The sequence below is a fragment of the Ceratina calcarata genome, unplaced genomic scaffold (assembly GCF_001652005.2).
Source record: "Ceratina calcarata isolate Rehan_Ccalc_2016 unplaced genomic scaffold, ASM165200v1 scaffold162, whole genome shotgun sequence".
NCBI classification, from domain to species: Eukaryota; Metazoa; Arthropoda; class Insecta; order Hymenoptera; family Apidae; genus Ceratina; species Ceratina calcarata.
Window position 1 is genome coordinate 216,287 of NW_017137498.1, and position 14,094 is coordinate 230,380.

Consider the following 14,094-nt stretch of genomic DNA (forward strand, 5'->3'; position numbering starts at 1 on the left):
TGAAAAATTTACGCTAATCACGGGAACTGTCGATTAAGCGATTAATTAAATGTAACAATTTGATAAAATTTAATATAGAAAATTGAGAATCTAAATTAAAATCTATAAATTGTAGTGTGAAAGGAGCTAATCTTTCATACAACTTTCTTGATATTCGAATCGACCATTTCTGTACATTTCGATGAAATAGTTCGTCATAATAATATAATATTCTTTCAAAACGTATGGTGACCTAACCGGAAGCCGTCGTTTCGGTATCACTTTGTCGACGACGATAATAGTTTACGAGACATTTTCGAAGCGGATGATATTACGCCACCGTAACGCCACAGGCTCTGGATTTAATTTAAGGTGCACCGTAACGTTCCTCCGCCTTTTTACGTGGGCGTCGAGCGCGTGCTGCCCATTCGCCACGATCGACGGGGTGTTACCGTTGCGTTCGGTAGGCTTCCCAACTTCTTCCGGTTCGATCGAGCCGCAACGATATCAATTTTTTCACGTCTAAACGAGACAACCGCGTGTCCACCAAATAAAATCTAAAATTAATCAGAGACGTTCGTTCAAATAAGATGACAGTTCATTTAGAAAGTGATGGATCCATGGAATGTCTGCTCCCCGTCCTCTCAATTATCTTACGCGTGCTCGAACACTGACCAAGAAAGTCTATGGTAATTTCAACGGGATTAATTACAAAATTAATTTAGTAGAACCCTTTTGAAATCAACTATTGGACAGTATATTTACATATTTCTTTAACAGCTTATGAAGGCTTCAGGTATTCTCCGAAATGAGCTGACAGGCTACTAGACTGTAAGATGTAAAATGCTATTATTGTATTCACATGTTCTGTATCAGACATATAGTTTCTAGTCTACTAATATCGTGTGACCTAAAATAAAACATAATAGATTCCGATTAATTGAGATGCTGGTTAATCGAAATTGCCTTGTGGGATAAATACTGAAGGACGAAAACGAAAACTAGAATAGAATGTAATTTCGTTTCGCTTATAAGGGACAGGCTACTGTTTTATTGAAACACTTTTTGCTCATGTTACATACGATTGGAGATATAGTAACGCCTTCGTTATGCATTTTACATAATAGTAGTGATACTGATTCGAAGTATAGATAAAGTTCGAACATAGAGAAGGACAGCGGTTATGAAAAAAAAGCGAAACGTCGGAATTATATCAGATTGACGCTCGAACTGTGGTACAGTGACGCCATGTTACGTACGAATTACGAGTACTTATTGCAGCTACAACTATTGCTTTTTATTTATCAGCTCGAGCGTATCAAGCTGACTCATAATCTAAGTTAGTCTTTCAATCTGTGTAGTTCGTTAGCAGTTTACAATATGCTTAGGGGAGATTTAATTGCACGCTGCAAAATTGCTTTGTTTGATAAAATAAAAAACTTATCACGTATTAATCTATTTTTGGTTACTTCTTAATGTTATCACGTCTTTTTAGCTTAGTAAACCTAAATGTGTTTTCAACTTCGAATTAAATACGTTTTTCATTAAATCATTTTTAACTTTATTTTTTACCTTGTTTTGATTTTATACCATGAGATTCGTTTCACTCAGTTCAATCTGTACAATTAAATGACATCTACTGCCTAAGAAAGTATTATAATTTCATACAATTAAATGGCATCTACTGCCTAAGAAAGTATTATAATTTCAGCCAATTCCTACCGAATTTTGTAACAATAAAAAAATTGTTGTAGAAAAATTGGAAAATCATTAAAATCACGAAAGAAGGATCGTGCAGATGCACTTTTGAGTGAATTTATCGGATGTCAGTAGCTAAGAAATAATGCGTAATTCTTATATATGAGAGTTGTTAATGCGTGAACCGTCTTCGTCGTTCATAAATATGAGTAGGTCAGTATTTTCTTTTTTCGGGACGACGTTGGCCAGAAGAAAACCGGAGAGAGTCTATCCATCGAGGGCTCGACGTATGCACGAGAACTGCGAGAGTACCGTTCGCCAGGAAACAAGGCTCGCGTCGATCTACAGCGACATACCGGTTCGCCGTACGCAAAGCCTCGTGTATCAGCGCTACCGGTCCATATTAATTGCTTTCATAATTCAGATCGAGCATACGTAATACAACGACCGTGTTGCCGTCGCCACTTGCCGCGTTGGACAAGCCTCGTACGTCGCGTTGCGCCAGTTCGTTCGTAACGATCGTTTCCACTCTCTTCGAGCTCCCGGATCGCACGCGAGCGAGTTTTCAATTAATAAATAACGTGGATACGTTCATTAATTCCAACATTTCGGAAGCGAGGCAGCAGCCACCTGCAATTAACCGAAACGGGCGTCGTGATAAATTAATCGGTATCTTCAATGAAAAATCGTGTATTACGCGTACAATGCGTGTGTGTTGTCCGAATGAACGTTGGAAATTTAAGAGAATCGTATTTATTAATTATTATCATATATTTAGTATTTTCGAGCAAAATATTGTTTTAAGAGATATTCATGGAGATTCAAACGTTTAAGAGATTTCCAAATTGCAGAATTTTAATTCATTATAATAGATCTGTATTTAGAACTCCAATGATCTCCTCGTAAGAAATTAATCTGAACACATAAAATTAAACATTTGCAAAATCTTTCAAGTTTCTAATGATAACTGATTTTTCTGAGAAAAGTTAAAACCAGATTAAAAGCAAGATGTATGTCTAAAAACATTTCATGTGACGTTATATTATTGCAGTTATCTTAAGAGTAGGTCCGGATATCTACCATATTAGCACAGCCGGTGCAGCTGTCCCACCTTGGAATTCACGATACGATATTTTTTCGCATGGGTAATGCGACTGACCAACATAGATTTCACTGAATGGTAAACTAAGCCTTCTGAAGAAGGCAATTTCGATCACACCGTAATTTACATAACACGCCTTAAAAGAGAGCAGACGATGCCATTGATAACGTGACGCCACACGAAATGGTAGATTAGATAAATTTTTATGGTATTTTTAACCGGTGCGGGACCCATTGAGCAAATATTCGATCACGAAAATTTCGGGTCCGCCTTGACCTGTTATCACTGTGCACTCTTTCGACGTGCAAATACAAAATTCAGAGACAAGTATTTCAATATTTCGGAGATATGTTCCTAGCTTTCGATGCTCCATTACAAATATAGTTTAAAAAAAATAATGTTAGATAATCTTTTAAATAGTCACCACTCATATTGCTTTGCTATTTTTTAAATAAGTGGAAAGAGTTACATGCACAGTATTTCTTATCGAGTTGACGTAAACACAGTCGGCCGAGTATTGCGGCGTAATTAATCGACCGATAAAAAATCGTAATCAAAAAAGCCGGAGAGATTTCACGCGGGGAAATGTCGAAACAGCTCCGTACCGTTAGAAGGCGCTCATTTACTGGTGAAATCGATTATAGTTAGGAAATCTACACCGCGGCAGCGGCAATCAAACGGCCGGTACTTTTATCGTCTGTCTGAACCCACGCACTCACGTCGTCGTTGGACCGCTTGTCCCTTTCTATCAGAAATTAAAACGTTCCCGAGAACTGGGCCCGTTCGGAGGTACTTTACGGTCGAAAGCGCTCACGACTTATGTACCGTGTAATGTAAACGATACATCCTATCTCGCTTCTTCCATGTGGACAACCAAACTAATTGCGGTGTACGTACGACCTCGACTCGTAATTGATAATTCAGAAATACGAAATTAAACAATTAAACACTTCCGTATGAAATTACAGCAGGTTGAAAACAAATTCTGAGAACACAGAACGTTTGGAAACGCGTTAATTTCACAGACACTCAGTCAACGATAAAAGCCAGTTAAATCAACGTCACAATGTTACACCAAGAAGTACGAATCGATTCGAATTTAAATCTCTTTTTACAACCCACGCCGCAAAGACGTTTGAAATAATAATAATAATGGGCCGTTTCGATTTACACCGAGTCGCTAAACACGGAAATTGTGCAAGTGCAATTTAATAGAAACGCTACCAGTCTGACGCGAGGAAAAGTGGACGGCTATTAGTCGGCGAAATCGAACGCTCGTTTCTATACGAATCAAATGTATACTTCGATCTTCGAGGAGAAACATTATCAAAAAGATCAGAGTCACGTTTAATAGGATCAATAAACGATACTCTGCAGGTAGTAAGGAAACAAGAACTAAGAATCACTTTACAAGAAGTAGTGATATGTTTAGCTGCTGAATGGCTCCCTAATCGAGCTGGCTTCGTTGCTGCCTTGCCGAATCGTAATTAATGCCTCTGAGACGACCGACACCGTGGGACACAAGCCTCCTACAGCACGTGCCCCGGAAATTGCTTGCCAGAGGTTAATTACTTGACTGTGCCTCGCTATCCGTAGTATAACTCTTTCTTTCTCTCCTTTTTGTAATGATCGACAATCAAAAATTGATTTTGAGCCGGTTCTTCCAGATTCCCTAATTTCCCTTCTTGTAAGTACCCTATAATTTGCACGGTGCATCAACTATGTTTCTGCTTCCGAATCGTGCATGTCGAACAATCAATGCGGAATTTATCTTTTTAACTTATATAATTTTCAGAAAAATTATAAGCTAGATTAAAAGTATTTTATAAATGTACTATTTATTTCTGATATTGCGTTTCGGTGTAATATAAGAATTAAACCAGGGATTCCATGTTTGTGCAATCTAAACGGCAAATGTGCCTTCGCGTTTGTACATCCAACTCATCGGATTTTGGCCTTAAATAAATATAAATGTGTGGCATGCGACGAATGAAAATTATTTATGTGCACGTTTGACCAAAATCCAATGAGTTAGTTAGGTATACAATAAAATGGCGAATAGTTGACATTTCTCGGACATTTGTGATTCTTATACGTTTCGTATCGGGGGAGAGCGAAGGTTGACAACCGTGGCAAGAATAATACATTAATCCGGTGTACCGACTGGACCTTAAACTCCTAATTCGGCCGTAATGCCGTAGTTTCGAGTTTAAAGATCACCGAGGGCCCCGGATTCCCTTCGAAACGCATGGAAACATTCGACGGATGCGATTCAATGGTGGAAGGAAGGGTCGTGACATGGTCAGATTCCAACCAGCGATATGCTCACAGTGCTTTCGGCGGCTCGCTAAATTTGGTAAGACGACTTGCTAATCGCGAGCGATGCTTCTTGCGCACTGGTTTTCAGGTAGCCTAATTTGCGTCGTATACTTAGCCCCGTCTCGTTTTCTCCTCGCCTGGCTTCTTTCTCTCTTGCTCGTTGAATTACACGATTTCGGGGTTCGTCCATTTTTGGACGGTTAACGACGATTCGTAATGAATGTGTAACATAGATTAGTGGTGATGTACGGCTTCCGAAATATTTATATCTCCCTTTAAGAGACGTTCGCCTGTCGCACTGATTGATCGTAACTATATATCGTTGGCGAACAGTGTCACAGTACTTCTGGCTTCAACCGAATTTCGTCGTTGACAGGGATGATCGTCGATTATCAATTTAAAAGATCTTTATGAAACATTCAGATGTATTATATTCCGCATATTTCTTCTATGGTAAAAGTTCTTCTGTTTTGTAATGACTTTTAGAAAACTTTAGAGTAAAATATTCACAATTTCGAAAAAATTTACATAGCGTCATAGCGAGGGATTAACTTATAAATAAAAAATGATTAGGAGAGATGTCATTTTCTCGTTACGTTCTTGTTAACTAATCGTTAGATTAACGAGCAAACCACCGAGCTCTTATCGAAAGAGTTATTTTTCTGACAAAAACTCGGAATCGACCGTTCGCCCGAGCGAACTCGTCAGGCTCGGACATTCCAGTTCCGCGGTATAGGGAATAGTTTGCTAGGTAGGTAAGTACACTTACATACATACGTACAATGTGCAAACACTGCGGCCGGCTTGCCGTGTTTCTACGAAAGCATTCCCCTTTTGCGCGTGTCTCGGTCCCGGTCTCTTGTTCAGGTAAGAGCCAAGTAAACGAGTTCCATTGCCCGGCTAGCTTTTCAAGAGGGAGTAACGAACACGAGACCATCTTTTACACCCCTGGTCGTAAAACTCTGCCGTCGATTCTTGGGATCGCCGATATATTGTCTCCTGTTTAATGTTAGCATTCGACAAATTATCCATGCCTACTAGAAACGTAAATTTAATGAAACAGTAAATGTTTCCGATAGCATAAGACCACACTTTCTCGTTTCTAACAATTTTTTAATCATCTTCGTAATCTCCTCGTATTCTTTTTGTATACATGATTATTATTCTGAACGGCAAGCCCCCAAGAAATAAAGAAATTTATTATACGTGAAATAAAAGAAAGAGGTATTGAGAGGAAAGACGTCGAGGAGTGTTAACACCGACGAGATTTACCGAATAGTAATTTACGATGTGTCCCGACTAGTGCTACAGTTAGGATCATAAATAGTCTGGTTCGGATAGGAATCGTCGTTGTTCCTGTGCAAGTTCTGTGCCCTAACGAGTACCGGTGAAACTGGGAAGAAGTCTCGAGACGAGTCTCCAAAGGTACGAGGAGGATCGAGAGGACGATGTGAGGAAGCAGGACGAAGCTAATGAAAAGAGTAGACCAGGAGAGGAGATTCTAGTTCCGACCTGAACGGTGTTGCGCACGCGACTTAACTGGCGCGAAGAGAAAAGAGCTGGACACGCGGATATGTATATCTGATCCATGACAGCAGAGCAGATAACTAACAACTAACAACTAACAACTCCAATTCAGTATTACGTCGCGTGATCAATACGTTTCTCCCCGTTCGTTTTTGTCGTCACACAGTTTTCTTCTTTCGCTGGCGTCGTTGGTCTGGCCAGCACGAGGCTAACAGCTAGCGACGACGACTTTCGAAATTCGAAAAGCGGTCATTAGAGGCAATTAGGCATGCATCATAGGTCATCGGATGCCGTACATGGCCAGAAGTCATTGGCTGTCGTAATGGTAGGTATACAAGCCCAAGATCTCGCTGACTACCTTGATGTACTTAGATGTACCGAATCGCGTGAGAAGAGACCGACGTCGACGAATGTTCTACAAGATTTGTTGCCATTGTTTTCGTTTCTTCTTCGTAATTGGTTTTTGTCTTCTTCACTGATCATTGTGAAGAAACTGAATCGAAGAGAATCGCATCAGTTAACTGACTGAATGCAACTTGAAGAGGAAACTCGAATTCTTTTGGAATGCTGGTTGCAGATATTGATTGCAATGCATGTTTCAGTCTTAAAACCTTTGATAGACTTTTATATTTGCAACAAAGGAAATTACTATGAGGTCGCGATGTTTCAAATGGAATGTTGTACTCAATTATTAATAGTTCGTTGGGAACAAGTATTTTGTTAAATTTTCACTACAGCGAAACGCCTACTTAAAATTCCTGACATATTCATGTCGTAATTGAGATATAATATAGTCGGATTTCCTTGCTTCGATTTATAGCACAGAAAGAAAACAAATAATCTGGAGTTTTCGTCAACACTCTTATCTGTTTTCCATACGTTCTTCGTTCAGTACTCTACCTTTTTTTACATAACTTAAATGATTTGTAGTTTATGTTCTAATTTCAATATTGATTTAGAAGGTTACAAATTATAGTTTCATAGCACTTTAGCATTCAAGCACTATGAAGCTGAAAGTAACTCGCAGTCATGAAGGTTGAAATATATATAATATTTCAAAGGGGAGAAAAACGTAGCCACGTTGCTGCTGACATTTGAAAGTTAATTATGTCGTTCGTGTGGCCAATAGCGCACGGCAGTGTCGTAACATCGGCCGGCACATGCGACAATGGGTCGCGTGGCGACAGGAAGAAGAACGAAGAGGAAGAGGAAGGAAGGAAGAAGAAGAAGAAGAAGAAGAAGCAGCCACGTCACCAATTCAAAGGTTTGTTCATAAATCGAATACATTATTCGAGAGTTACTACATCGCGTCCGTTCGAAACAGCATGGATGAACGCCGCACAGTAGTCACCATAGCCATAGTAGTGGATCGTGGTAACGGGTCTCCCCTTCTCGTAGAATACGAATACGAGTTTCCCTCTCCGACCAGTAGGTGATGCTGTACCTGGAGCTCGATCCTCTGGAAGGCCGTCGACCCCGATGTAGACGCGCACAACCAACGAGCGAACGCGTGCGGAGAGGCCATGCACCAGCGAAAAAAATTGCTCTCTCTTTCTTTCTGTACTCCTGCCACGATGCACGAACTTTCTGTGCACGTGAGTAGTACATAGTCGTAGATCCACTCGTTTCTAACGACCGACGTCGCATCTTGCACCTGCGATGCTTCGTCGGGAGTCATGGAATGTTTCTCTACACTAACGCAAATCTATGATAACAACTTTGTAAAATCGTGTATTACTTTGTGAGCATTATTCATCCCAAGTAATTCAGTCGTAGATAGTATTAAGTGGACACACGTTAAAATGAAATAACTTTTTTAATTGGACCGAGACACTTATTGCCCACGACTGTATGTGGGATTATTATCGTACGTATTATACATATTAATGTAGTATGTATTTTTTAGTACGTTATGTAGCACTGTATAATTTTGTAAAAGATTCTACGAACGTCGGGGCTCGAAGGTTAATGATCGTCTGAGATTGATCACATGACAGGACCAATCATTAACGATGACGCAAATGCATACTTTTGATTAAACCAGACCTCGAATTAGTCGCGGTAGTGTGGTTTATTAACGAGGCGCCAAGTTTGTCGATCTTGTTTAGAATATTCGTCTGGTACGACACACGGCTGATACATCGATTTCGATTTGCCAGTACGCCACAATTAATATTTTTTAACAAAAATTGTTATTATGTTGCGGATTAAACGGTTGCTAATTATAAACTTTTTCTATAGTATTTAAAGTGCAGTTAAAATAAATGAAATCTCTAATGGCTAATATGCTAGAACGAAAAGTGAAATTTAAATAAAACAGGAATTAACCAACCTCGCAAACTTATTACACAATGATTTGAAAAACATTCGCTGTATTTATTGTTTGTTTAGTACGTTCGTCAGAGATATTCTTTCTTTTATCTGCGTTGTGGCATAAGCATGGAAAAATTTCTTTTTAAAAGAAAGGAATACTTTCGTGCGCTTTATGTGCTACAGTGAAAATGTTAACTATTGAAGTAATTACGCGAAATTTTTTTTATGAAGTATGTACTGGTAACAATTGATTCGCAGAGATTTTGCGCAATTGGTCACAGGTAGTAAATTGAATGTTTTTATTTGTACGAGTATTTGTTATTTCAAGACATTCGTTAAAAAAACAAAAGTAAGTTTAAGGTATTAAATTTTATACAAAGGTATTACAAATGATTTTACTGCATTTTATAAGCAGTACACTTAAAACGATATATTTTGATTCTAAAGACAAAATGGATACATATTCGCATTCTCCAGGCGTTGAAAACAGGAAGTTTCTTGTAGAAACAGGATCGCAAGTGGTACAACAGTTTTCACTCATCAATCGCTAACGAGCACAAGAATACAGGTTCCTGTTTGACCATACTACGATCGATGTTGCCGACTGACATTCTGAACAATTCAGATTCCTAGATCTTCGTCACCAGACTGTTTTACCGACGGATCAAGAACGGATTTACAGGAAGAGAGAGTACCCAGGAACAGAGTGCAAGCGGTTCTTTCTGAATTAGCTCGAATTTCCTATCTTTGGAATTTACATTAAACTGAATAAAAATTAACAAGAAACCGGACTCATTCTCGTTTTCAGAAAATCCTATTGTAACTTTCCTTATCTAATTGATCCAACAAATCATATAGATAGAAAGCAAACATTTATTTTTTGAAATTGAAATGATCGCCTCTTGGAGACGAGTATCCCTCAGATCATCCGTCTCCATCTAAGTTTAATAATCTCTTTTGTGCGATTCTCAGCGGGCGCCTAATTGTTGTTTGCAAATCAGTTGGCTGGGAGAAACATAGTGGCGAGAGTTCCGAGTCTTACGTTTATGCGAGCGAAGGTAGGGCGTCACGGATGAGGGCTTCGGACTAGAAGGAAGAAAGACGACGAACGTATATGCGGCACTGACTTTCGGTTGTCATGCGAGGACATAAGAAAAACATGGCGACCTCATTGTCTTGGTCTCGTAAAGGCGCGACGGTCGTACCGCTGCCGCCGTTGGATAAGATACGGCCGCTTTAAAGCGGGTTAACGCTATCAGTGCGCTCGCAGTCCAGGAACTGGGGTGCTGTTGTTTCGAATCTAATAAATGGGAATACGTTTCACGGTTCACACTGCGTCGGTAGGTGTGAGCCAAAACCATCGTAGGACTCACGTTTTTCATTATCCATTGAACGAAGCGTGTCAGGAACAGGCTGATGCCAAACGATAAAATTAGAGCATTATTGTGCGCGCAATCACGCAATAAAGTTTTGTTTTATTATTGACACAATAACACGTTTTTCAATGCCATTGATAAATCTTTAACTGTTATTCGTGACGTATGCGCACCATACGGACCAGATTCACATATTTTTTAGAGATTTCGATTTCAAACTAATCATAGCTTGAGAAACAAGTCAGCATGAAATACTATATGTATAATTCAACGAATCGGAGTGAAACAATAATCGCGCGAAATTCGATTAACTTTTACGCTTTAGATATATGAACACCTCCCACGAGCGAAGATAACTATTGTTATCTAGATACGTCTGAAGGTACTTGATACCTGTTTATCAACTAAACACTGCAAAATTATACGATCAGCTACTTACTCAACGTGTAGATGTAGAGGAAGCGTAACGCGTTCATGTTTGCTTGAATTTTATTGAAACGATTTCGACGCAAATGACGATTCATGGTCGGTAATCTGACAGAGATGAATGAGAGTACGTTTTTCCATGGACGCAACGTTGTCGTTCGTTTCGTTATTTCCACGTTCTAGCTGGCTCGCTTCGTTCACGACCCCGCTTTCGAGAGCGAGGCACGTTCTTGCCATTGTTCTAACAAATTATGCACATTAATTCACCACGGTCTTGTACATGGGCTACTGTACAAGCGTGAAACATTCTCAGGATCGACCCAGATGTGTCGACAGATGATCGGCAATACCCGTTAAGACGCGAAGGTTTAGGAATTCAGAGCCGATTTATCGTTCGTGAGAAATTCGAACGTGTTCCCCGCTCGAGTACACCGATTTACTTCGTTAGGTCTGATATACCTATACAGTTTTACTGTTATTTCGCACACAATCAGGAAAATAGCCTAGATGAAACGTATCTCAGTCATCTTCTTCCTCTCTACGGTACTAGATACGACGTAAAGTCCAAACAATTCTCAAATCAAAGAATTGACAAATCGTCAAAACTAATTTTAAAATAAATGTAAACAATTGCTTCGCTTTATGATAATCCTCAGCTTAATGTAAAATAATTTATTATATTATACACGAACCGATATCGATGAGAAAGAAAAGGAAATTCGAATATCTTGTTACCTACTTGATTGCATCTTGGAAAGACGCTACATTTCATGTATGTATGTTGGTACGTCGACTGCGGTATCGTGTTAAAAAATCATCAGATCCGTAAAAAGAAAAAACAGTCGCGAAAACAGGCTCCGCGGGGACGGAGACCGCGCGAAGGAGATCAGCAGGATAAAACACGGTGTCCTCGTCCAAACCAGATCGCACATTTTCCCGCCTCAGAAACGTTTACAACGTCTCATTTTCCCAAGGAGGTGGGACTGGCCTGTCTGTCGCGTCGCTTCCTCATCTTCCATCACGTTGGCTGTTTCGCACGACCGAGCCCGTCGATCGGCAGGGCGCACCACCTCGAGAACCATCTGCTCGCCTTTGCACGCGGTGGCATGGCAGGTTCGCTTCGAGCTGCTCCGAAAGTGGGCGTGCTTCCCTTCTTTCCATCTCCCCCGAGCATCTTTCGAATAATAATGAACGCAAAAAACTACGACGCTGCGCTGCGTTCCGCGCGCTGCTACGTGCACCCGTGCATCAGGCGATCGCCCCCCCCCCCAGCCTTCGTGAAGTTGCTATCGAATGACACTTTCTTCCCATGTCGCTTATTCAGCCAGTAGATCGGAAGCAGGATCCTGGACAGGCTTGCCCTCTAACCCTAACCCTTTGCTTTATTTTCGTCAAACACCTTTCTTCCGTGTCTTCCTCTTGTTGCAACGAGAGGGGGCCGATCGGAACGAACGATAAGATTTCCGGTTGATTATTCGCACGCGCCGATTGAAAATTAAACGAAACAGGAGCGCACTCGAGTCGCCTGAAGAGAACGTAGTATAGATAGAAACAGAGCCCCTGCTTCCGGAACAGGAAATCTTCAGAATTCCCAGCGATCGATCGGTCTGATTATTCCGTATCAACGTTGATACGTGATCGAACGAAATACAAGGGGATGCGGACTAAATGGTAATTGAACAGAACGCCTTTCCAACAGCAGTCACCTCATTGGATATCGGTTTTGCAAAGAACACAAACTTACCAAAAACGGCAAGAATGAATCGATTATTCATGATTCCGCTGTCGATTATACCGTTTGATTGCTTATCTGTCGATTCAGACGCTTGCGAATCTCGTATATCGCGTGCACCTTAACTTGCGGTTCCTGCGGCTATTTCCCGTCGATCTCGCTAACATTTTCACCCTGACAAGCTGAAAAATGGAGCGTGTAACCAGCCGAATCGTTCGAGCCGGACTCGACGTGCCAATTTATGTCGAGTTACCGTTTGAACGAAGTAAACCCACGTAGGTGCGCGTTGTAATTAATTCGTTGGAAATACGATTTTATGTTTATTAATCGCGATACGTCCCGGAATCCACGCGGCTTGCACGTACCACGCCGTGCCGAGCGACGCAACATAGCGCAACGTCTCGATTCGACTGGTCATGTTTAACACGTTCCTCTTTTAATCCCGATTGATCGTGCGATCGATATTAAAAACAAACATTGTATCCAGTCCCGTCGAATCGTGGAACGTATGAGGGATATCGACAATTTCGTTAACCGTTTAATATTGACTAAAAAAAAGTGGCTTTACAAATCTGAGAATTTTCATGAATATTCTGAGGATTAATATAGAGTCTTGTCTTGACGCTATTGTAAATGTTTGAAACCTATAATTTAAAAAATGAATTAAGATGTCTTTCAATGTCTGGAAGTGATTATATGTATTATAATTATACTTTTGATGTTCTGTTGATTTTTGCAAATTACATACACTCTACATTTTCTGCACATAACATTTTTCTATAAATTCAACAAAGCCGCAATTAATTTATCATAATTAAGAGCTGAGCAATATTTATCAAATACAAAATTATTTATTCGTCAAAGTGATTCCTTAGACAGTCGTGCATGTGGATATTGATGGAGTGAAACGCGAATACGAGAGCAGAAAGAGAACTCCAGGAAATTCAAGAATGCTTCGATCAGAATTCAAAGGGCATTTTGTAGTAATTGCACATTCTTTGATTTGCTTATACAGCTCTAATCAAGTCTCTCTCCAACCTAATCGTCCAATGCGACGGAATTTACTGCATAAACTGCTCTTAGCCCATACTAGTGATTCAAGTGGTAAATAGGCAAATCATCATTCCAATTCTAACAAATATGCAAGACCTTTACAATACATGTAATACATCTAAAAGTGAAGCTAATAGATTCGTATTAAAGATTATTCATCCTTAAAATTAGTTGTATTATTCAAAAATATTTCATAGATATTCATTGTTAAAAATCTTTTAAATTATCAATCATAAATGATTAATTAATCATTTCCCTAGAATTCCATAAATGTTCGAATAGCGTGTGTATAACTTGCGAAACTTGGGCGATGATGAACTAAAGAAACAGTAGAGAGAGAAGAGTACATAAACTTCTGGATATACAGACACGTTACGGTGGTGTAACGACGTGTAGACGAACGTAGGATGTAGCATCCTGTGATCCGGACTCGTAAAAAGTATGAACCGTAATTCAAACCAGATGCGCTATGAACCGCGACTTTATGTATACACGAGCGCGGCGTGAAAGAAGATAGAGTAACACGAGATACGTACCCAGAATCGATCGCGCGCTGCTATAAAATATAG

General features: G+C 40.0%; 1 protein-coding gene and 1 long non-coding RNA gene across 2 annotated transcripts in view; one reads left to right on the top strand and one right to left on the bottom strand.

The window, feature by feature from the left end:
• The window catches only part of Egfr (epidermal growth factor receptor), a 145,638-nt gene that overhangs the window by 101,224 nt on the left and 30,320 nt on the right, over positions 1-14,094 (bottom strand). The window lies entirely within an intron of this gene.
• On the top strand, positions 8,037-9,246 carry LOC113465248 (uncharacterized). The gene is made up of 2 exons (XR_003390084.1): positions 8,037-8,492; positions 8,565-9,246. It is a non-coding gene; the product is annotated as an uncharacterized LOC113465248 (long non-coding RNA).